The 23,876-nt window shown below is 46.1% G+C and overlaps 1 long non-coding RNA gene across 1 annotated transcript; it reads left to right on the top strand.

The window, feature by feature from the left end:
- Positions 1–23,198: 23,198 nt before the first annotated feature.
- On the top strand, positions 23,199–23,851 carry LOC143985299 (uncharacterized). Its single transcript, XR_013275569.1, has 3 exons — positions 23,199–23,274; positions 23,363–23,425; positions 23,767–23,851. It is a non-coding gene; the product is annotated as an uncharacterized LOC143985299 (long non-coding RNA).
- Positions 23,852–23,876: the final 25 nt, after the last annotated feature.

Below are 23,876 nucleotides of genomic sequence, written 5' to 3'. Positions count from 1 at the left end.
AGAATTGGAATGGCAGCTGGCACGGGAATTGGAAAAAGAGGAACAGTTCTTCTACACTTGGACTGCCTGGTTGAAGTTTCGAAGTTTACCTGAATGTCTGACTTGGGCTAAAACGGACCCTGGCACTGCTCTCTAAGCCATGATGGAGTGTCTCTGATATTTTTGTGTCCTTGCTACCCTCTATTGCCCTCCCTAGACCTTTCCCCTTTCCCCCATGCTACTTCTCCCTTCCTCCATATTTTCCCTACACACATAGATGTGTCCCCCACCACAATTGTGAAATATATGACTACCTAACTTTTCACTAGATTACCGGACCTTTTTTTCTTTTTATACACTAGTTTGGTAAGGTATAGCCTTAATAATCATTAGATATACACCGTATCTGGAACTGCTTTTTAAAATGGAACTTCTTTGTTTATTGTAAACTTAAAGGGTTTGTTACCCCAACACCATGGGCGTCCGCAGAACTTTTTTCAAGGGGGGGCATAATTTTAGGGTCACCCATGAGCCGCCCCTTTTCGACAATGTCATTATCAGATTATCATGGTCAGAGACTGCAGACTTAGTACAATCCCTAGGATAAGTAATGGATAATGACCAACAGGCCCTCTTACCAGACCCAGCAAAACAACACCAGTGCTCCCTCCGGCTGGACGATCGCCGACGCGCCCCGGGGGCGACTCTGGTCAGTAGTGTAGCATGTCTGTACCCTGGCAGTGACTCAGTCTTTCTCTCTCTGGCGGTGCTGGGCAGCATGGCTCTCTCTGGTGGTGTGGGGCAGTGTAGTTCTCTCTCTGGTGGTGCTGGGCAGCGTGGCTCTCTCTCTGGCTTCTGCCCAGCACAATCCTTGTTCTTTTTCCTGTAGCACTCTCTCCCTCAGCTTTTTTTTCCCAGGCTACAGTCTCTCAATCTCTCGATCGAGCTGTATCCTCCTCCCTATGGAAAATGGGGCCGCCAATCTTTGGGACTACATGTCCTATGATTCTCTCCCCTCCTAGTCTCCTTTGATTGGCCCTCAGTTATGGCCAATAGGGAAGGAACAGAGCGGGCAGGAAGCTGGGCGAGGAACCTGGTGAGAGCCGGCGTCTCTTCTCCCTGACAGGAGAAAGGGGGGGGGGGGAACCCGATAGCACCGCCGCTGATTTCTCTGCTGGACTGAGCACGGAAAAGAGCCGGCAGTCACACTACACTGATAGGGGGGCTTGGCAGAACCTTGATGGTGTCACCCCACTGGCGGGTTTCACATGGGTGTGGGCTGCCCGCACCCCGATAGGGATGGAACTGTGTTGAATTAGAGATCTCATCCCTGATTCCAGGGGGGGGCACTTGACCCCCCTTGCCCCTACCTGCGGACGCCCATGCCCAACACTTCATATTCCTGATTTGTGCTTGCTGTACCATGTATTTGTATGAGAAAGTATCCTGTTTGGATTGTTTTCTTTATGTAAAATCTCTGGTGTTCCTGCCAATCCTTCTGTTTTCTTATTAAAAACTGACCACACTAAGCAGGAGAACACACTGGGGGTTATTTACAAAAGGCAAATCCACTTTGCACTGCAAGTGCACTTGGAAGTGCAGTCGCTGTAAATCTGAGGGGTAGATCTGAAATGAGTGGAAGCTCAGCTGATTTTAACATCCAATCATGTGCAAGATAAAATGCTGTTTTTTATTTTTCCTTGCATTTCCCCCTCGGATCTACAGCGACTTTACTTCCAAGTGCACTTGCAGTGCAAAGTGGATTTTCCTTTAGTAAATAACCCCCACTGTGGTCAGTGCTCTAGCTATGCTGGGAATTCAGCATGCTGGAATTCAGAGAGAATGTGATCACTTATAAAAAGGAAAAACTTGGCATTTACAGTGCCTTTGAAAAGTATTCATACCCCTTGACATTTTCCACATTTTGTCACATGGCAACCAAAAACATAAATGTATTTTATTATGATTTTATGTGATAAACCAACACAAAGTGGCACATAATTGTGAGGTGGAATGAAAATGATAAATAGTTTTCCAATTTTTTTTTTACAAATACATATCTGACAAGTGTGGCGTGCATTTGTATTTAGCCCCTTTATTACGATACTCCTAACTAAAATCTAGTGGAATCAAATGCCTTCAGAAGTCACCTAATTAGTGTAGGAGGTCTCCAGAAAGCTCGGCCTACAGCCACTGCGGAGTGGAACAACTAAAGACTCTGTTACCTGATCACTGGAAGGACTTTGTGACCAGATCGGGAAGGATCCAGAAACACCTGTCGGAGCCATCAGATTCATCTTGTGGAGCGGTGTGACGGAGCCGGCTGGCTAGAAGCAAGACTGAGTGCACCGGAGTGGAGCTGTTCCATTCTTCAGATCCAGTTTGGTGAGAGGGCTGCGGCTCACAGTTTTTCTGACACACCTTTATACACCTAGACATTTAACACAGTGTTGCTCAGACCTGGAGTCCCACGGAGGAGAACCTGATAAAAGACTGAGTTTAAGCAGGCCTCAGCCTACCCTTCACTTTACTACCAATACTGTGTTATACAAAGCCAATTACACAGGAGACAGTTGCAGGTATATCACACTACAGGAACAGTTCTAATATTCTCCTTACCTTAACCCTTGTTGTTCCACTGTTGGATTACAATTATTACAACACAAATAGCTAGCAGAAGAAAGAAGATCAACGACTGCACTTCTCATTGCAAGGCCTTGCATCCATTTAAAGTGGGGGGAGCTCCCTAGTAATTGTGTTGTATTTCATTATCAACCCTACATTCCTGTAGTTACCAGCGTGTGCTGGAAGTGGGAAGGTGCCCAGAGTAAGGTGTATTCACCTGAGTATTAGTCCCAATTGGAGACACATTCTCAGAGACCATCATAGACAACTGTAAATGTACAAACAGTTGTACATGTATATTGTGCTGTTACTCTATGTTGGTGTGATAGTACAAACACTGTAAATACTACTACTTTATACACTGGTTTCAGTAAACATACATTCTTGTTTAAGTGCCATTGGTGTGGAGTGTTGTTCCTTTTCCAGCACGTGTAACATCGGATATCTAGGTAATAACTGCACATTGTGGGGTTATCCTTTACTATTAGCTTCACACCAACATCGCACCATAGCTGTGTCAAGGGGATGGAGCCAATTCAGTGGGTGTTTAATAGCAGAGTACAGGCCCAAACAAACTCAGCAGCTCCTTCAGGGGTCAGTGCTACATTAGTAAATAGAGTCCACCTGTGTGTAATTTCATCTCAATATAAATACAGCTGTTCTGTGAAGCCCTCAGAGGGCCTTGAATACATCACCCCCACCGTGGAACATGGTGGTGGCAGCATCATGTGGGGATGCTTATCTTCAGCAGGGACAGGGAAGCTGGTCAGAGTTGATAGGAAGATGGATGGAGCAAAATACAGGGCAATCTTAGAAGAAAACCTGTTATGCTGCGTACGCACGACCGGTTTTCCCGTCGGAATAAACTCTGTTCGGCTGAAACTGTCTTGTCTACACAAGATCACACCAAAGTCCGATCATCAAGAATGCGTATGATGGGACTAGAAAAAGAAAGTTCAATAGCCAGTAGCCAATAGCCTCCGTCTCGTACTTGCTTAAGAGCATGTGTCGTTTTTTGGTCCGTTAGAACAGCATACAGACGAGCGGTTTTCCCAATAGGAATTGGTTCCGTCGGGAATATTTAAAACATGTTCTATTTATAGGTCCATCAGAATTTTTGGAAAAAAAGTCAGATGAGGCATACACACGATCGGAATATACGATGAAAAGCTTCCGTCTAACTTTTTCTGACAGACATTCCGCTCGTGTGTACGCGGCATTAGAGTCTGCAAAAGTCTGCAAAAGACTTAAGACTGGGGCGGAGGTTCACCTTCCAGCAGGACAACGACCCAAAACATACAGCCAGAGCTACAATGGAATGGTTTAGATCGAAGCATATTCATAGGTTAGAAGGCCTAATCAAAGTCCAGACCTAAATCCAATTGAGAATCTGTAAAAGACTTAAAAATTGCTGTTCACAGACGTTCAACATCCAATCTGACAGAGCTTTAGCTATTTTGTAAAGAAGAATGGGAAAAAATGTCACTCTTTAGATGTGCAAAGCTGGTAGAGACATCCTCAAAAAGACTTGTAGCTGTAATTGCAGTGAAAGGGGTTCTACAAAGTATTGACTCCGGGGGGCGCTATACAAATGCACCCCACACTTTTCACATAATTATTTGTAAAAAAATGTTGAAAACCATTTAACATTTTCCTTCCACTTCCCAATCATGTGCCACTTTGTGTTGGTCTATCACATAAAATCCAAATAAAATACATTTACGTTTTTGGTTGTAACCTGACAAAATGTGGAAAATGTCAAGGGGTGTGAATACTTTTTCAAGGCACTGTATAATGCATTTTTTATATCTACACACAAATGTTTTGCCTTTCATTTCTATTTTCAAGTGAATGAGTTGTTTTACAAGGAGATCATTTACAATCGCTTTAAGTACTGTATTTTCTACAACCGAAAACCTTAATAATACATTTTGATTGAAAACAATTTATACTCAAATAAAAAAATAAAAAACACAAGTATATTACTGCACTCAAATGTAAAATTTTATTTTCGTTTTACTGCTCTGTACTCAACGCTGTATTGCTGATCTTTACAGTGTGCATTGTCCCATAGACCACAATGCATCTCATTGCAGATCAGTAACAAAAAAAAATTTTTTTTACTCCCGTGTGCAACCAGCCTTAAAGTATTAAAATGTATGCATTTGGTCTCCACTGACATTTGTTTAAAGAGTTGTCAAGGGTTAACTGAAAAAAATAGTTTTAGGAATTTTTCAAAGGGAATGGAGGTTATCTCAATGTGCTCTGACTATTCCTATTCAATACTATGAGAGGGTGAGGCCGATAACACCAAATTTAACACACCTGCTCCCCATTCACACCTGAGACCTTGTAACATTAACGAGTCACAAGACATCGGGGATAGAAAATGGCTAATTGGGCCCAATTTGGACATTTTCACTTAGGGGTGTACTCACTTTTGTTGCCAGCGGTTTAGACATTAATGGCTGTGTGCTGAGTTATTTTGAGGGGACCCTAAATTTACACTTTAGTAAAGTGTGGTTTTTTCAAGTTTGTCACATGAAAAGTTATAATAAAATATTTACAAAAATGTGAGGGGTGTACTCACTTTTGTGAGATACTGTATGTATGGTGGGTGGTCTGCAATTGGTTAAAGTGGAGCACAGCTTTTAAAAATCTATAAGGATCCAAAACACCTCTTTGTATAATCAAAACAAATAAGCCGGTGGCACAGCATAAAATCCAATGCAAGTGAAGCTTTATTATTCCAGAAAAACAACAAAAATCTTATCCTCGAACCTCCTGTGGCCTGCGCCATCTTAAACTGGGCTAATCTTCTTCTAATGTATTAGCAGGAGTTTGGCTTCAAATGGTTAGTGTATCTAAATCTTCTAGTACATCTAACACTCCCCTTCCCAGGATTGACAGTGCAGCTGTCCAAATGTGCCCCCCTGTGCTCCTTCATCCAGAGTAGGGGTGCTCTAATAAAGGAAGTGTGTTACTGGCCAGATCACTAGGTTAAAACAAAGGGAGAAAAGCCTATCAAAAAATGATTGCAGCTACAGCATCTAATGATTGGTAAGCTGCGATATATTACATTTTTTGTTTTGGAGTTTAATACAGTTTAAGTGAGCCAATACCCAGTTCATGAACACTAAAATATATTAGATATTCTGAAAAAGCAGAACTTTAAAGGGATAAGTTCACCTTTCTGAACATCCATATTTAGGGTATAACATGTAACATGTTCAAAATCTGCCCCCTCTCCCCCCAATCCACCCCCCTCCTTGTGACAGCAAGCAGGGGATCTTCTCCCTGCGGGGGAGGGGGTGATCTTCGTGGTCTTTGAATTTCTTTCTTTTTATCTTTCTGACAGCGAGCGCCACTTTTTCATCATATCAGTTTCATGCTCTGGAGGAAGCATAAAGCGAACACAACGTTTTATTTTTTTATGTAGAAGTGGCTTCGTCTTGGTTGATTATCATCTTCATGCCCTGGAGGAAGTGTAAAGCCAAAATGACATTTTGGTTTCTCTATGTAGAAGTCACACTCTGGTGGAGTGGCCATGTCTAGGTCACACTCTGATGGAGTGGCCTCGTGTGGGGCGCACTCTGGTGGAGTGGCCTCGTGTGGGGCGCACTCTGGTGTAGTGGCATTGTCTGGGGCGCCCTCTGGTGCAGTCGCCTCACCTGGGGCGCACTCTGGTGTAGTGTTCTCGCCTGGGGCGCACTCTGGTGTAGTGGCCTCGCCTGGGGCACACTCTGGTGTAGTGGCCTCGCCTGGGGCGCACTCTGGTGGAGTGGCTTCGCCTGGGGCACACTCTAGTGGAGTGGCCTCACCTGGGGCGCACTCTGGTGAAGAAAAAGTCTATCGGCCTCCAACCTCCCCTCACAGCCGATCCAACACACGCCTGCAGAAAAAGAAAAGTCTTCCAGCCTCCAACTCTGGTGGAGCGGCCTTGCCTGGGGCACACTCTGGTGGAGCGGCCTCGCCTGGGCACACTCTGGTGGAGCGGCCTCGCCTAGAGCACACTCTGGTGGAGCGGCCTCGCCTAGAGCACACTCTGGTGGAGCGGCCTCGCCTGGAGCACACTCTGGTGGAGCGGCCTCGCCTGGGGCACACTCTGGTGGAGCGGCCTCGCCTGGGGCACACTCTGGTGGAGCGGCCTCGTCTGGGGCACACTCTGGTGGAGCGGCCTCGCATGGGGAACACTCTCCTGAAGAAAAAGTTTATCGGCCTCCAACCTCCCCTTAGCCGATCCAACACACGCCTGGTTTCTCTATGTCTGGGGCGCACTCTGGTGGAGTGGCCTCGTCTGCGGCGCATTCTGGTGGAGTGGCCTCGTCTGGGGCACACTCTGGTGAAGTGGCCTCGCCTGGGGCCCACTCTGGTGGAGCGGCCTCGTCTGGGGCGCACTCTGGTTTGAGCGGCCTCGCTTGGGGCACACTCTGGTGGAGCGGCCTCGCATGGGGCACACTCTCGTGAAGAAAAGGTCTATCGGCCTCCAACCTCCCCTTAGCCGATCCAACACACGCCTGTAGAAAATAATAAGTCTTCTTGTCTCTTGTCTGGTGGAGCGGCCTCGCCTGGGGCACACTCTGGTGGAGCGGCCTCGTCTGGGGCGCACTCTGGTGGAGCGGCCTCGCCTGGGGCGCACTCTGGTGGAGCGGCCTCGCCTGGGGCACACTCTGGTGGAGCGGCCTCGCCTGGGGCACACTCTGGTGGAGCGGCCTCGTCTGGGGCGCACTCTGGTGGAGCGGCCTCGCTTGGGGCACACTCTGGTGGAGCGGCCTCGCATGGGGCACACTCTCGTGAAGAAAAGGTCTATCGGCCTCCAACCTCCCCTTAGCCGATCCAACACACGCCTGTAGAAAATAATAAGTCTTCTTGTCTCTTGTCTGGTGGAGCGGCCTCGCCTGGGGCACACTCTGGTGGAGCGGCCTCGTCTGGGGCGCACTCTGGTGGAGCGGCCTCGCCTGGGGCGCACTCTGGTGGAGCGGCCTCGCCTGGGGCACACTCTGGTGGAGCGGCCTCGCCTGGGGCACACTCTGGTGGAGCGGCCTCGCCTGGGGCACACTCTGGTGGAGCGGCCTCGCCTGGGGCACACTCTGGTGGAGCGGCCTCGCCTGGGGCACACTCTGGTGGAGCGGCCTCGTCTGGGGCGCACTCTGGTGGAGCGGCCTCGCCTGGGGCACACTCTGGTGGAGCGGCCTCGCATGGGGCACACTCTCGTGAAGAAAAGGTCTATCGGCCTCCAACCTCCCCTTAGCCGATCCAACACACGCCTGTAGAAAATAATAAGTCTTCTTGTCTCTTGTCTGGTGGAGCGGCCTCGCCTGGGGCACACTCTGGTGGAGCGGCCTCGTCTGGGGCGCACTCTGGTGGAGCGGCCTCGCCTGGGGCGCACTCTGGTGGAGCGGCCTCGTCTGGGGCGCACTCTGGTGGAGTGGCCTCGCCTGGGGCGCACTCTGGTGGAGCGGCTTCGTCTGGGGCGCACTCTGGTGGAGCGGCCTCGCTTGGGGCACACTCTGGTGGAGCGGCCTCGCATGGGGCACACTCTCGTGAAGAAAAGGTCTATCGGCCTCCAACCTCCCCTTAGCCGATCCAACACACGCCTGTAGAAAATAATAAGTCTTCTTGTCTCTTGTCTGGTGGAGCGGCCTCGCCTGGGGCACACTCTGGCGGAACGGCCTCGTCTGGGGCGCACTCTGGTGGAGCGGCCTCGCCTGGGGCGCACTCTGGTGGAGCGGCCCCGCCTGGGGCACACTCTGGTGGAGCGGCCTCGCCTGGGGCACACTCTGGTGGAGCGGCCTCGTCTGGGGCGCACTCTGGTGGAGCGGCCTCGCCTGGGGCACACTCTGGTGGAGCGGCCTCGCCTGGGGCACACTCTGGTGGAGCGGCCTCGCATGGGGCACACTCTCGTGAAGAAAAGGTCTATCGGCCTCCAACCTCCCCTTAGCCGATCCAACACACGCCTGTAGAAAATAATAAGTCTTCTTGTCTCTTGTCTGGTGGAGCGGCCTCGCCTGGGGCACACTCTGGTGGAGCGGCCTCGTCTGGGGCGCACTCTGGTGGAGCGGCCTCGTCTGGGGCACACTCTGGTGGAGCGGCCTCGCCTGGGGCACACTCTGGTGGAGCGGCCTCGCCTGGGGCACACTCTGGTGGAGCGGCCTCGCCTGGGGCGCACTCTGGTGGAGCGGCCTCGCCTGGGGCACACTCTGGTGGAGCGGCCTCGCATGGGGCACGCTCTCGTGAAGAAAAGGTCTATCGGCCTCCAACCTCCCCTTAGCCGATCCAACACACGCCTGTAGAAAATAATAAGTCTTCTTGTCTCCAACCTCCCCTCAAAGCTGGTCCAACACATGACTGCAGGAAAGAAAAAATGTACTGGCTTCCATCCTCCCTTCACAGCTACTCCAACTCGTACTGTCTTTTATTTTTTTTTCTATTTTTGTTGTTTTGGTTCTTTTTCTTTGGTTCATAATCATCGAGGGTAGTCCTGCAGGGAGGGGGGGGTGATGGCTTTCGTGGTCTTTCCATTTTTTTCTGTATGTCTTTCCGGCTTTTTCGTGGCTCTGGGGGAAGCAAAAAGTGAACATGACGTTTTACTTTTTTTATGTAGAAGTGCTTTCGCCTTGGTCTATTATCATCTTCATGACCTGGAGGAAGCGTAAAGCGAACACGCCATTTTGGTTTCTCTATGTCTGGGGCACACTCTAGTGGAGTGGCCTCCTCTGCGGTGCATTCTGGTGGAGTGGCCTCGTCTGGGGCACACTCTGGTGGAGTGGCCTCGCCTGGGGCGCACTCTGGTGGAGCGGTCCCGTCTGGGGCGCACTCTGGTGGAGAGGCCTCGCTTGGGGTGCACTCTGGTGGAGCGGCCTCGCCTGGGGCACACTCTGGTGGAGCGGCCTCGTCTGGGGCACACTCTGGTGGAGCGGCCTCGTCTGGGGCGCACTCTGGTGGAGCGGCCTCGCCTGGGGCGCACTCTGGTGGAGCGGCCTCGCCTGGGGCGCACTCTGGTGGAGCGGCCTCGCTTGGGGCACACTCTAGTGGAGTGGCCTCGGTTGGGGCACACTCTGGTGGAGCGGCCTCGTCTGGGGCACACTCTGGTGGAGCGGCCTCGTCTGGGGCACACTCTGGTGGAGCGGCCTCGCTTGGGGCACACTCTGGTGGAGCGGCCTCGTCTGGGGCACACTCTGGTGGAGCAGCCTCGCTTGGGGCACACTCTGGTGGAGCAGCCTCGCTTGGGGCACACTCTGGTGGAGTGGCCTTGTCTGGGGCACATTCTGGTGGAGCGGCCTCGTCTGGGGCACACTCTGGTGGAGCGGCCTCGTCTGGGGCACACTCTGGTGGAGCGGCCTCGCTTGCGGCACACTCTGGTGGAGCGGCCTCGCTTGGGGCACACTCTGGTGGAGCAGCCTTGTCTGGGACACACTCTGGTGGAGCGGCCTCGTCTGGGGCACACTCTGGTGGAGCGGCCTCGCTTGGGGCACACTCTGGTGGAGCGGCCTCGTCTGGGGCACACTCTGGTGGAGCAGCCTCGCTTGGGGCACACTCTGGTGGAGCGGCCTCGCTTGGGGCACACTCTGGTGGAGCGGCCTCGTCTGGGGCGCACTCTGGTGGAGCGGCCTCATCTGAGGCACACTCTGGTGGAGCGGCCTCGTCTGGGGCGCACTCTGATGGAACGGCCTCGTCTGAGGCGCACTCTGGTGGAGCGGCCTCGTCTGGGGCGCACTCTGGTGGAGCGGCCTCGTCTGGGGCGCACTCTGGTGGAGCGGCCTCGTCTGGGGCGCACTCTGGTGGAGCGGCCTCGTCTGGGGCGCACTCTGGTGGAGCGGCCTCGTCTGGGGCACACTCTGGTGGAGCGGCCTCGTCTGGGGCGCACTCTGGTGGAGTCTGAATGTAATAGACGGCAGACATGCTGTGTGAGCCTTGTCTGCAGTTAATACCGCATACATCTTCAATAAAAAAAGAGAAGAATTAGATTTAGCACCTTCACCTACATTTCATATATTTTTTTAACATCAAATTATAGAGAGAACAGTTCAAAACTCTTGTGCCAGGGACAATGAATAAACTTGACATGACAGGGACACAAGGATGACTATTGTTGGCCTTCCTATAAAGATGCTGGTTGCCTGCCACTCATCCCGACCCACTGGCTGGCAATAATCGCATGAAACATCTGACGTAATCAGCCTGCACATGTTTAGAATCTCGGCTGGTCCCTGCTGAACTGGCCAAAATTCTAACTGTGTATCGCCGGCTTTAGGAGCACAGACACTTTTTAATTACAGCACTTAGGTGAAAGGGATAGTGCATAATAAAACGCTCATGGATAATTAATTAGCACGGTTTTATTTGCATTCGTTTTGTCTGTCTGGCCGTGAATATAAGGGTGATGATGCCCATATAGCATGAACGGAGCGTTTTTGCAGCATCTGTAACTTTCAGGTGCTACATGCAGGCAGTCCATTGAAAACGACTAGAACGTACAGCTGCACAGTCGCAGCCACTTCCTCCATGTAAAAGAGATCTGGGTCCCATATCGGATGGTGATTGGGAGGCAGCATTGTCCACATTGCCCATCTTTAGCGGGCGGTCAGATAAAAGTGGTCTCTGCGGCGGATTTGCCATGAGATCCCTTTTATTGGCGGCGGGAGAGGGCCCCCCTCCTGCCATGCTCCGATGCCCTCCGCCGCTTACCGGAGCCGCCGGCAGCTTCCGTTACCGTGTGTGGTATGGAGCTGAGTGAGGGGAAGATGGCCCCCACCCGTCTCCATACCACTGGAGGGCAGAAGTGACATCAAAACGTCACTTCCCCCCCCCCATAGCTCTTAAAGAAACATATATTTTTTTTTTTTCAAACGACTTTTTTTTTATTGCATTTTGTGTAAATATGAGATGTGAGCCGGATCTCATATTTAAGAGGCCCTGTCATGCTTTTTTTTTTTTTTTCTTTTTTCTATTACAGGGGATGTTTACATTCCTTGTAATAGGGATAAAAGCGACACAATTTATTTTTATTTTTTAGAGCACAGTGTGAAAATTAAAAATAAAAGCTAAAATAAATAAGAAAAAAAATGCGCCCCATCCAGCCGAGCTCACGTGCAGAAGCGACCGCATACGTGAGCAGCGCCCGCATATGAAACCGGTGTTCACACACATGGGAGGTATCACCGTGATCGTTAGAGCGAGAGCAATAATTCTTTGGCGAAACTCTCGCTTTAACCCTTTGATCACCCCCTAGTGGTTAACCCCATTCCCTGCCAGTGACATTTTATACAGTAATCAGTGCATTTTATAGCATGGATTGCTGTATAAATGTCACAGGTCCCAAAATAGTGTCAAAAGTGTCTGATCTGTCCGCCGCAATATCGCAGTCATGATAAAAATCGCAAATCACTGCAATTATTAGTAAAAAAAAAAAAAAATGCCATAATTCTATCCCCTATTTTGTAGACGTTATAAATTTTGCGCAGTTCAACCAATTTATACGCTTATTGCGTTTTTTTTTTTTTTTAGCAAAAATATGTGGAAGAATACATATCAGCCTAAACTGAGGAAAAAATAATAATAATTGGGATATTTATTATAGCAAAAACGAATAAATATTTTTTTTCAAAATTGTCGCTTTTTTTGTTTAAAGAGAAAAAAATAAAAAACGCAGAGGTGATCAAATACCACCAAAAGAAAGCTCTATTTGTGGGGGGGGGAAATGATCAAAATTAGTTTGGGTATAACGTCGCACGACCGTGCAATTCTCGTTCAAAGTGTGACAGCGCTGAAAGCTGAAAATTAGCCTGGGTGGGGGCAAAATGCCCTTCATGGAAGTGGTTAATAATGACATCACATTGCTAATTGCATATTGTATTTGTAGCATATATACTCTCATTAGTGGGAATGCTTCAGAAATTGGCGTCCACGCTGCAGCCGTCTTTCGGCTATAGAGCGGACGCCTAGTGGTTACATTTAGGGCAGCCAGGCTTTTGTTGTCTGCTTTGTTTCCATGGTTACCAACACTTCTTATACACAGTGATGGGCAGTGGGGGAGGGCACAGACACACCATGTACTGATTTATAATAGAGGAATATGATGGGCAGTTTTCATGCTATTCAGCATTCCCACCCATTTCCTCCAGGAAATGCATTTTCTAGTTTGCACTTAAAACTGTCATTTTGTAGCTTTTGGAAATGTCAGTAAAAACTTGTCTGTGCCAGTAAATTTTGAGTGTTGTGTCAGTAAATTTCAATCTGGTAGGTTGGCAGCACTGCTCTGCCCCATGAGTGTAGGTGACTTCTCCAGTGTACTTTTTGTATCTATCACTATCAATATTACTCACCAGTCTCTGTGTCTGTGTCCTGGTGATGTTCATTGGCTTTGCCGCGGAATCCGAAACATCCAACAAGGGCTCTGAGACAGCGGCGTACAAACGTCCGGGTCCTCTTCATTGTGATTGGAGTATCTGCAGGCTGGTCACCGATACCTCCTACAATAGCTGACCTTCCTTTGCTGGGTTTCTCTTTGGTGTTTTTCAGAGAAAGAAGCTGATTACATTTAAATCGGTTCATTATTAAGAATAAAGAAACACGCTTTAAATGTACTATAGAAATCGCAAAGAAATTGAATTGAATTAAATCAAATCCAATCAAATCGCAAGAAATATCTCAGGAGAGATCAGAAGGCACGTCCTGACTGGACAGTGTCCTCTGAGATTCTGCTGACTGAACCATCGTGCGTCAGCATATATAGTGGCCCAGCCGATGACATCATCGGCAGTTTTTTTTTTTTTTTGAAAAAATAACTGACGATTTTTCTTAAAGGGGCCACGTCCTTATTTGTCAACTTTGTGAATTGCAGCCTGTAGGATTGAGTATATACGGATCTCATAGGGATACGGCTCCTGGAAGAAAACATGTGATGGTGAATGAAATTTAACCCTTTCACTACCAAACCATCTTTGTTCATTTGGTTCAAGCCTTTAACTGCCAAACCAAGTAAACCCCCCTCCCCCTATATTAACCCTTTCACCGCCAAATCATTTTTTTCCCCCATTTCTCCCCCATATGTTAAATTATACCGCCAAATCAGATTTCACCACCATTTTTAACCCTTTAAATGCCAAATCAAATGTTTTTCCTTTTTTATTTATGAACCATTTCACTGCCAAACCATATTTTTTTAACTTTTTTAACCTTTCTAGGAAAAAATATATTTTTTTTAAAGTTTTTGTTTTTTGAAACACTTTTTATCGCCAAACCAAATTATTTGCTTTTTTTTTTAACCCTTTCACTACCAAGCCAGTAGGTCCCCCCCCCATGTGTTAAAGTGGAGTTCCACCCACTTTTTGAAGTCGCTGTGTGCGCTGAAAACGATTTGGCAGATCTTTTTATTTTTAAACTGACTGTTATATTGAAGACTGAAATCCTCATTTCCTCCTCGGGGGCGGCGGCTGAGCTCTTCGTTTCCGGGTCTGCAATGCCTCCTGGGAGATGTGTGTCACCAATCCCAGGAGGGAATAGGCATCGCGGGGCCGTAGCATCGCCTTATTTCCAAATTGCAAATGGGGCGGAGCAAGGCGGCGGCCAGCGCCATTTTTAAAAAGGGTGACCAGGCTTTTGTTGCCATGGTTACCAAAGGATCTTATACACAGTGATGGGCGGTGGGGGAGGAGCTGGAAGATCTTATCTCTGATTACATACAGAGCCCGGGGGGAGGGGACAGCCTCTACTTATCATTTATAAAAGAGTACTATGATGGGGGGAGGGGGGGATTCCTTTCTATTTTAAACTGAATGGGTTGTTTTACAAGGTGATCGTTTACAATCACTTGTCCCGTCCTGACATGGCTGCTGGACATATAAGGTTGGGGGTTTGGGTGGTTGGAGAACAGGAAAAAAAAACTTTCATTCAAATATTTTTAGAAATGATATTCTATTGGCTGGATTTAAGCCAAAGGAGGTGTGTGAATGAAACGCTCAAAATACATTGTACACTGGGGAACAGACGGGAGCGCGCTCTCATGTCCGCGCTTCCCAGACACTCCTTTCTTCTATAAAGCCCCGCCCTCCTCCTCCTGTGCTCCCGCTCCGCCCCCACCTTCATCTACTTTCGACCCAGCTCCCTCCTCTCTCTCTGCTGCTCCACCCCTCTCCTCCAGCTCCGCCGTTCTCCTCCTCCTCCAGCTCCGCCTTTCTCCTCCTCCTCCAGCGCCGCTGTTCTGGCACATATAGTCCGCCTATCCAGATGCGTCCGCCCTTCACAGCTCATGCGCCGCCAGCTTGTAAAGGAGAGCCCGAAAGTCTCCGAACACAGCAGAAAGCGGCGCTTGCGCAGTAGTTATTTAATGTCTCACATTCTCGTGCTCGCTCCCGACGCTGGAGGGGGTTGATAATTGAAATGGGCGGCTGTATTGAATGCAGGAGGGCGTGTGTTTACTGAGTAGAAGGCTGGATTACATAAATCTTTATGGGCTGGTGTTTGCAATGTTGGAGGGGGGGGGGGGGAATTTGAAAAATGGGTGGCATTTTCAAGTGAAGGGTGTGCTTAGTAATGTTTATGGGCGTTTTTTGTGTACATATTTAAATAGCTAACACAAAGAATTAGCCACACTTTCAGTGCGGAATTTTGAAGTTTTGTTGTTGATTGATAGCAGAACCCTCTTATTTCAACACTTTTGTAAGTATTCTTATATATGATTCCTCTTTTGGGCTGTCTGTGCACACGGCATGTATTGGATAGATGGATAGTGGATGGATGTATGTATCGTTGCACACGCCTTGTATTGAATAATGTATTGATGGATGTATCGTTGCACACGCCTTGTATTGGATAATGTATGGATGTATGTATCGTTGCACACGCCTTGTATTGGATAATGTATGGATGTATGTATCGTTGCACACGCCTTGTATTGCATAATGTATGCATGTATGTATCGTTGCACACGCCTTGTATTGGATAATGTATTGATGGATGTATCGTTGCACACGCCTTGTATTGGATAATGTATGGATGTATGTATCGTTGCACACGCCTTGTATTGCATAATGTATGGATGTATGTATCGTTGCACACGCCTTGTATTGGATAATGTATGGATGTATCGTTGCACACGCCTTGTATTGGATAATGTATTGATGGATGTATCGTTGCACACGCCTTGTATTGAATAATGTATTGATGGATGTGTCGTTGCACACGCCTTGTATTGCATAATGTATGGATGTATGTATCGTTGCACACGCCTTGTATTGGATAATGTATGGATGTATCGTTGCACACGCCTTGTATTGGATAATGTATTGATGGATGTATCGTTGCACACGCCTTGTATTGGATAATATATTGATGGATGTATCGTTGCACACGCCTTGTATTGGATAATGTATTGATGGATGTATCGTTGCACACGCCTTGTATTGGATAATGTATGGATGTATGTATCGTTGCACACGCCTTGTATTGGATAATGTATGGATGTATGTATCGTTGCACACGCCTTGTATTGGATAATGTATTGATGGATGTATCGTTGCACACGCCTTGTATTGGGTAATGTATGGATGTATGTATCGTTGCACACGCCTTGTATTGGATAATGTATGGATGTATGTATCGTTGCACACGCCTTGTATTGGATAATGTATGGATGTATCGTTGCACACGCCTTGTATTGGATAATGTATTGATGGATGTATCGTTGCACACGCCTTGTATTGGATAATGTATTGATGGATGTATCGTTGCACACGCCTTGTATTGGATAATGTATGGATGTATGTATCGTTGCACACGCCTTGTATTGGATAATGTATGGATGTATGTATCGTTGCACACGCCTTGTATTGGATAATGTATTGATGGATGTATCGTTGCACACGCCTTGTATTGGATAATGTATGGATGTATGTATCGTTGCACACGCCTTGTATTGGATAATGTATGGATGGATGTATCGTTGCACACGGCATGTATTGGATAATGGATGGATGGATGGATTGTTGCACACTGTACATGTGTAAGCAGTTCAAAAGTTTTCTTCAAAAGTTGTGTGGTGTACTCTAACCCCCCCCCATTTTGTGCAATACACATCTCCACTAAACATCTACCCCCTCCCCCATTGCAGCCATTTTTTGCAATACACATCCCCTCCACCACACATCTCCCCCTCCCCCCACGGCAGCCATTTAGTCATTGGACACATCCCCTCCACCACACATCTCCCCCTCCCCCCACGGCAGCCATTTAGTCATTGGACACATCCCCTGCACCACACATCTCCCCCTCCCCCCATGCCAGCCATTTAGTCATTGGACACATCCCCTGCACCACACATCTCCCCCCTCCCCCACGTCAGCCATTTAGTCATTGGACACAACCCCTGCACCACACATCTCCCCCCCCCCCCACGGCAGCCATTTAGTCATTGGACACATCCCCTCCACCACACATCTCCCCCTCCCCCCATGGCAGCCATTTAGTCATTGGACACATCCCCTCCACCACACATCTCCCCCCTCCCCCCATGGCAGCCATTTAGTCATTGGACACATCCCCTCCACCACACATCTCCCCCCTCCCCCCATGGCAGCCATTTAGTCATTGGACACATCCCCTCCACCACACATCTCCCCCTCCCCCCATGGCAGCCATTTAGTCATTGGACACATCCCCTGCACCACACATCTCCCCCTCCCCCCATGCCAGCCATTTAGTCATTGGACACATCCCCTCCACCACACATCTCGCCTAGCAGCCTGTAGGATGCTCATTAAAGTCTCTGCCACAGACTTGTAAGTTACACTTTAGCGTCACTGAGGGATTGGATGAACTTTAAAGAACCATCATACGGTACCAGTTTCTCTCAGCCGATATGGCTATACCATATGAGTGTTGATCCAGGTTGCATCCTGCAACTAAGCCTTCAGAGCAGCCAACCTTGCGCATGGCCTTCTCCTGAAAGGGTCCTCCCCTCGGGTTCTTCAGTTGTTGGGGCTCTTCCTTCAGATGAGACGGCGCCAGACCTTCCTTGGATCAGTAGGCTACGAAAGTAATTCGGACCTACCACTGCAGTTGCGTTCCCTTGGGCCAGCGAGCCCCGAGACACAGGATGCATGGCTCCGCACCCCAGTCCAGGAGGGCCATAAGGCTGTGTCAGGAGGACCACCAGAACCACGCGGATAGGAAAAGAGCTCCCATTCCACTGGGCTTGTTCCAAGAGGTAAGTGGCATTTAATGCATCCAGCTAGACTGCTTTTCTACTCTTGCCAGCGTCCTGTCATAAAATGTCCGCCTATCAAATACTGTCCACCACGTACAGCGCAGGCGCAGCGCTTGCGCAGTACGGATCACAAGGAGATTCGGAAAATCTCCAAAGATGAACGGCGCCTGCGCCGTGAGTCCAGGTGCAAACTCCACTATCCAAGTGGAAATAGGGCTGCACATAGTTTGAGGGCCCCTCGCGGTCTCGCTTTGCTCGCCATGCTTTGGGCATGGCCTCGCTTCACTCGGCTCTTTTATATTCTAACTCTATGTCCACTTGGATGGTGGGGCTTGAACCCCTGGACTCACGGTGTAGGCACTGTTCATCTTTGCCGATTATCTGAAACTGCTTGTCATGTGTACTGCTATGGGGGACAGTATTTGACTGTCAAAACAATAGCGCCTGCTCGCCAGGAGCCAGCGCTCTCTCTCTCTCTCTCTCTCTCTCTGTGTCTCTTTCTCTCTCTCTATCTATCTATCTATATATATATATATATATATATATATATATACACACACACTGATATGTGTTCTCATTACTATTACTATTATTATTAATTTGGATTTTATACAAATAAAGCAAATATTATAAAGATACTATGATACCCATTCAAATATAAAATATAAAAAGGTTAACGGTTCTGTTGTAATCACTGTGGTGTGGCATTAATCTAGATTTATTTTTTCACTTCCCTTCACAGGCTTTGCTTTTGGTTTCGGTCACTAGCATTGCAGACCCACTCTATCCGACTCCCCGACTTGTGAGTAATATTAAATACAGTACTGTTGTTTCAAATGTTGATGGTCCATCTAGCATATAATATCTTTTTTATCTATGTATACTCTTATTTTTGTATTAACATTTTATTCACAGGCTTTGCATATGGTTTAGGTCAGTTGCATTGCAGTCCCGATCTACCAGACTCCCTGACTAGTGAGTATCATTTGATTACTGTCCTGCTCATTGCAACGTTGATGGTACATATAGCATCTTTAATAAACCTTTTTATCTATGCATCTTACCCTTTTTTTTATTTTTTATTATTTTTAAATTCACAGGCTTTGCATTTGATTTTGGTCAGTTGCATTGCAGTCCCGATCTAACAGACTCCCAGACTAGTGAGTATCATTAGATTACTCTCATGTACTTTGCAACGTTGATGGTCCATGTAGCATTTAAAATAAACCTTTTTATCAAATCAATCTTCCCCCTTTTTTTTTTTTTTATTATTATTATTTTTAAATTCACAGGCTTTGCATTTGATTTCGGTCAGTTGCTTTGCAGTCCCGATCTCCCAGACTCCCCGACTAGTGAGTATCATTTGGTTACTGTCCTGCTCTTTGCAACGTTGATGATAAACCTTTTTTATCTATGCATCTTCCCTTTTTTGTTATATTTTTTTCGTACAGGCTTTGCATTTGGTTTCGGTCAGTTGCATTGCAGTCCCGATATATCAGACTCCAACAACTAGTGAGTAATATCTAAATGATTAAAATTTGTGATACGTGTATAATTATTTTTTCACGGTGTAGATAAAGACAAATTTTTTTGGGATCTGATTTATTATAGACTTGGTATATTTAGCAGCTGTTAAAATTCTTTTTTTTTTTTTTAGAATTTAGTGGCTCCAAAAAATACTTTGCATTTTTTTTTTTAATAGATGTTTCCTAAAATGTCTGTACAGATTGTAATGTTCAATGTTATCTAATAGTGCTCTGCTATATTTTCAGTTATGGAGAACAGGTGGCAAGAGGTATATAATTACCTCGCTCAGGGTGTGTACCCATCAGGATCTTCTAAAAATGAGCAACGCGTCCTTCGGAGGTACGCCTCCAAATTTTCAATAAATGGTGAGTGTCATAAAGGATAATGCATGACAACAGATTGTAGGATAGCTCTTTCATGAATGCATCTTTTAATGTCTATTGTCTTTTATAGAAGGAAAGCTCTTTTATGGCAAGAAAATAGCCATTCAAACCAAAGATCAGGCAAAGAGCATATTTCAGCAATTTCATACCTCACCTATTGGCGGTCATACTGGCATTCTTAAAACGCGCTCAGCAGTGTGCTCCAGATTTTACTGGGATTCAATGACGGTACACATTGCAAACTGGGTATGCAATCTAATAGATTTGGTGAATTTACATACACATACACAAATGATTGTACACATTGTTACCATCCATTTTTTTTTTCAAGATAAAAGAATGTGAGCAATGTCAGAAGGTGGGAAAACCATTGAGAGGTACCCAGCCACTGCAGTTTATTAAGGTAAATGTTGTTAAATCTCTGTTTTGATTTGTACATAATAGATCTGATGAGTCAAAATATATCATTCATGCATTTACAATTAATTGATTCTATACTATTAGGTGTCAAATGTATGGGATCTCGTTGGCATCGACCTAACAGGACCTCTGCCCAAAACTGTCAATGGAAATGTATATATCCTTACGGCAACTGATTATTTTTCAAAATGGGTGGAGGCGTTCCCACTAAAAACGAAAAGTGCAGCTGAAGTTGGCCAACACCTGTGCTCTATGATATATAGACACGGATGTCCCAAAAGAATCCTGTCTGACCAAGGCAAAGAGTTTGTGAATCAAGTAGGTGTACTTTAAAAATAGCATAGTAGTAGAAATGCTCTAAGAGTTATATTGCTACCCTAATTTTGTCTTTAAACGTGCTTCTTGTTACAGCTCAACAATGGCCTTTGTACGCTTCTGGGAATAGAAAGGAGTGTGACAGCTGCATACCATCCACAAACAAATGTAAACAATATAAACAATATAAAGCGGCAAGTTTACTTACTATTTCTATTTGTTACTATTAGTTTTTTTTGGAATAACATTTGTTTTCGCATTCCACTGCTTTTGCAAGTGTTTAAGCATAGAACATATTTCTCGGGAGTATGGGGCTCGCGTCAAGACTGTTTTTCAGAGAGCTGTTAATGTTGTGGTAACGTAACGTGTATATTTGTATTTTTATTTTTTCGATATAGAGCTCTAATGAAAGTGGTCAATGATAAGCAGGATAACTGGGATATGTTTTTGGAACCGACATTATTTTCGTTGCGCTCAAAAATGCAAACCACCACTAAATTTTCACCTTTTCAATTGATGTATGGAAGGGAGGCAGTTTTCCCCGCCGAAGTTCCTGTAGAAATGCCGGTTAGTTAATGTACAACTGTGCTGCAATTCTGTGCTCACATATGCAAACTTATCACTTTATGAGGAGTGGATGTGATTTAAGGCTGCAGGGCTTATTTATGAATTTATAGGCTGTTCTCTTTGTAGACTTACAAACTCAATATAGCTGTTTATTTATTTTTATTTCTTTGGTCAATGACTTCAAATACACAATTTTATTTCTTTCTTTTTGTTTCTTATATTTTTTTTTTTACCTTTCAGACATCATTCTCCCACATGAGACTAGTTAAATGGAAGTAAACCCTTCCAAACAACTTTGACCTACAGGTAAGCCTAGATTAAGGCTTACCTGTAGGTCCAAGTAATATCTCCTAAACCTATATGGTTTAGGAGATATTTGCCCGAAAATGGGCACCGCTGTCTACGGCGCATGCGCCGTAGACAGCGGCGCGCAGGCGCACTAAATGCGGCAAGTCCAAGAATGGATTTGCCAAATTTGTCTACTCCCGTGCGAATGCGCGGGAGTGACGTGATCGCGGCTCCGGCGAATGGCAGCGTCGGAGCTCCGAGACGCGACTCCCGTGCGCATGCGCGGGAGTGACGTCATCGCGGCTTCTCCGCTGTCATTCGTCGGAGCTGCGAGAGACGCCACAACCAAGATGGATGCGGCGGACTACAGGTGACAGCGGCGACTTCGCTGGCTCCTGTGTCAGGTAAGTGACACATAATGAGCTACTATGCGATGCATAGTAGTCCATTATGCTTTACCTTTGCAGGGAAAAAAAGAGGAAGTAAACCCATCAGGGTTTACTTCCTCTTTATGTTTCATTCATGGAGGAGAAGAAAGCTGCAATGGAGATAGTGAAAGCAGCCACAAAGGAAAATATCTCCAAGTCTCAGAACAGACAAAAGGAAGCCCATGATAAAATAATCCAACAAAAGTATAAAAACGTTTTTTATACTGTTGGTCAAAAGGTTTTGTTGTACAACATGAGGAAAAAAGGCAGGAAAGGTGGAAGGCTAGAAGCAGACTTTACTGGCCCTTACACAATTGAGACAATATCTGGGAAGCTGGTCACATTGTTAAATGATATTGGAGTTTCTCTAAAGAGAAAATATAATGTTGACCACCTAAAGCCTTTTGTGAGCGCAAAAAATGAGGTTAAGGAAGGTGATGAAAAATCGTTGACAACGCTTACAGGACACAGCAGTTCGAATACAGCTCAACAGAGACCTTCTGCCCAAAGTGATGCTGCAAAAGTACCGGAACAGAACATGATGGTCACTATTGAGGTACAAGTAAACTCATTATCTGCATTAGATATATACAAATATATAATTTTAGGTTTAAGTTTGAACAACATTTTGTCACTGTGATGAACCTCCATGCAGTATAAATTTCTTTTATTGATTTATACATGTCATTGAACGTCAATGTTGAATTTTAAGCCCTCAATAGATACTTCACGGAATATTGTGCACACCGTAGAAGAGAGAGGTAGTTTTATTCAGTTTGACCCCGTTGGTCATATGTTTGGCCATGCCCTGTTGGTATGGCCTTTTTAGTTTGGGTGTAAAGTTGCCACTGTTTGGCATTGCTTTCATGCACTCTTACTAGTTTGACCCCGTTGGTCATATGTTTGGCCATGCCCTGTTGGTTTGGCCTGTAGAGTTTGGTTAACATTGCCACTGTTTGGCATAGTTTTAATGCATTGTTTTCCTACTTTGATCTGATTGGTCAATATTGGCGTTGCCCTGTTGGTATTGCCTCAGCTATCATTTGGCCATTACGGCATTTCAGAAAAAAAGCGGCATTTCTTTTTTGACAGTCCTTAAATGTTTTGATAATCAAGCTCATTTTTTAACGTTGCTTCCCCAGTTCAAATGGTATGGCAGAGAGAAGATGAGCAATCACAGGTTGTTGTTGTCGGGCCTTACCCACTTTTTGTCTCCTCATTTAAAATGCTGCGATCAACAAAGTGGTTGGTAGATGAGGTAAGAGACTACTTCACTACTCTACAAAATATCTTAAAGTCAAATGTGTTCTTATCGGTATTTTCTTTAGTTTAAAAATATAGGTAATTGACGCATACCTACATTTCCTAATAAAAAGCCAGCAGGCAAGTGTGACTTCTGTGAAATATGTGCAATTCTGTTATCGTTATTATTCAGCGTGATCAATTTTAATTTCATATTACACAGGAATCTGTTCGTCAGATTTGTGCAGTTGTCGCCAGTACATTGTTTGATGGTCAAATACACAGATTTGGAAAGGTGGGTTACTTATCGTGGTTACAGCTATATGTAAGTACCGGTAATGTATCACATTGATTACTAACTCCATTTCTACACTTTTGCGCAGAATATTTATCCAGAGGACATTTGGGTGTGTCCCATAAACGTTGGACAACACTGGATTTTAGTGGTATTTATTCTAAGTTTACCTTTCCTTACTCTTGTTATTGGACTCTATTATTTAATTATGTCATGTATATAGGTGTTAACTTATCTTGAAAGGAAAATCAGATTAACTTAGCAAACGTCATAAAATGTATACATCTCAATTAATACCAAACTTGTCTTAAATCTTCATGACAACAATGGACACAATTCTAAATCAAAAAAGTCTTGGTCAATCCTTGACATGTATCAAACTTATGTGTATATAGATATTCAACTTTTACACAATGACCTTGCAGAGTGCACCTGCTCTATGGATGTGAAATTGTGAATTTTGTTGACCAAAAAGTTTGAACTTTATTTTAGATTTTCAGCATGCCACAGCAGGCCATGTTTGTCATAGACCCAATGGGAGCAGAAATTGCATATGCAGCTACATTGCACCATAACTCTGGGTAAGTGTGTCTCGTGCTAAA

The sequence above is a fragment of the Lithobates pipiens genome, unplaced genomic scaffold, assembly GCF_037356315.1.
Source record: "Lithobates pipiens isolate NorthernLeopardFrog02 unplaced genomic scaffold, aLitPip1_a1.2 Scaffold_1, whole genome shotgun sequence".
NCBI lineage: Eukaryota > Metazoa > Chordata > Amphibia > Anura > Ranidae > Lithobates > Lithobates pipiens.
Note: the sequence above shows the minus strand (reverse complement) of the source record. Positions and strands in the feature narration are given on the sequence as shown.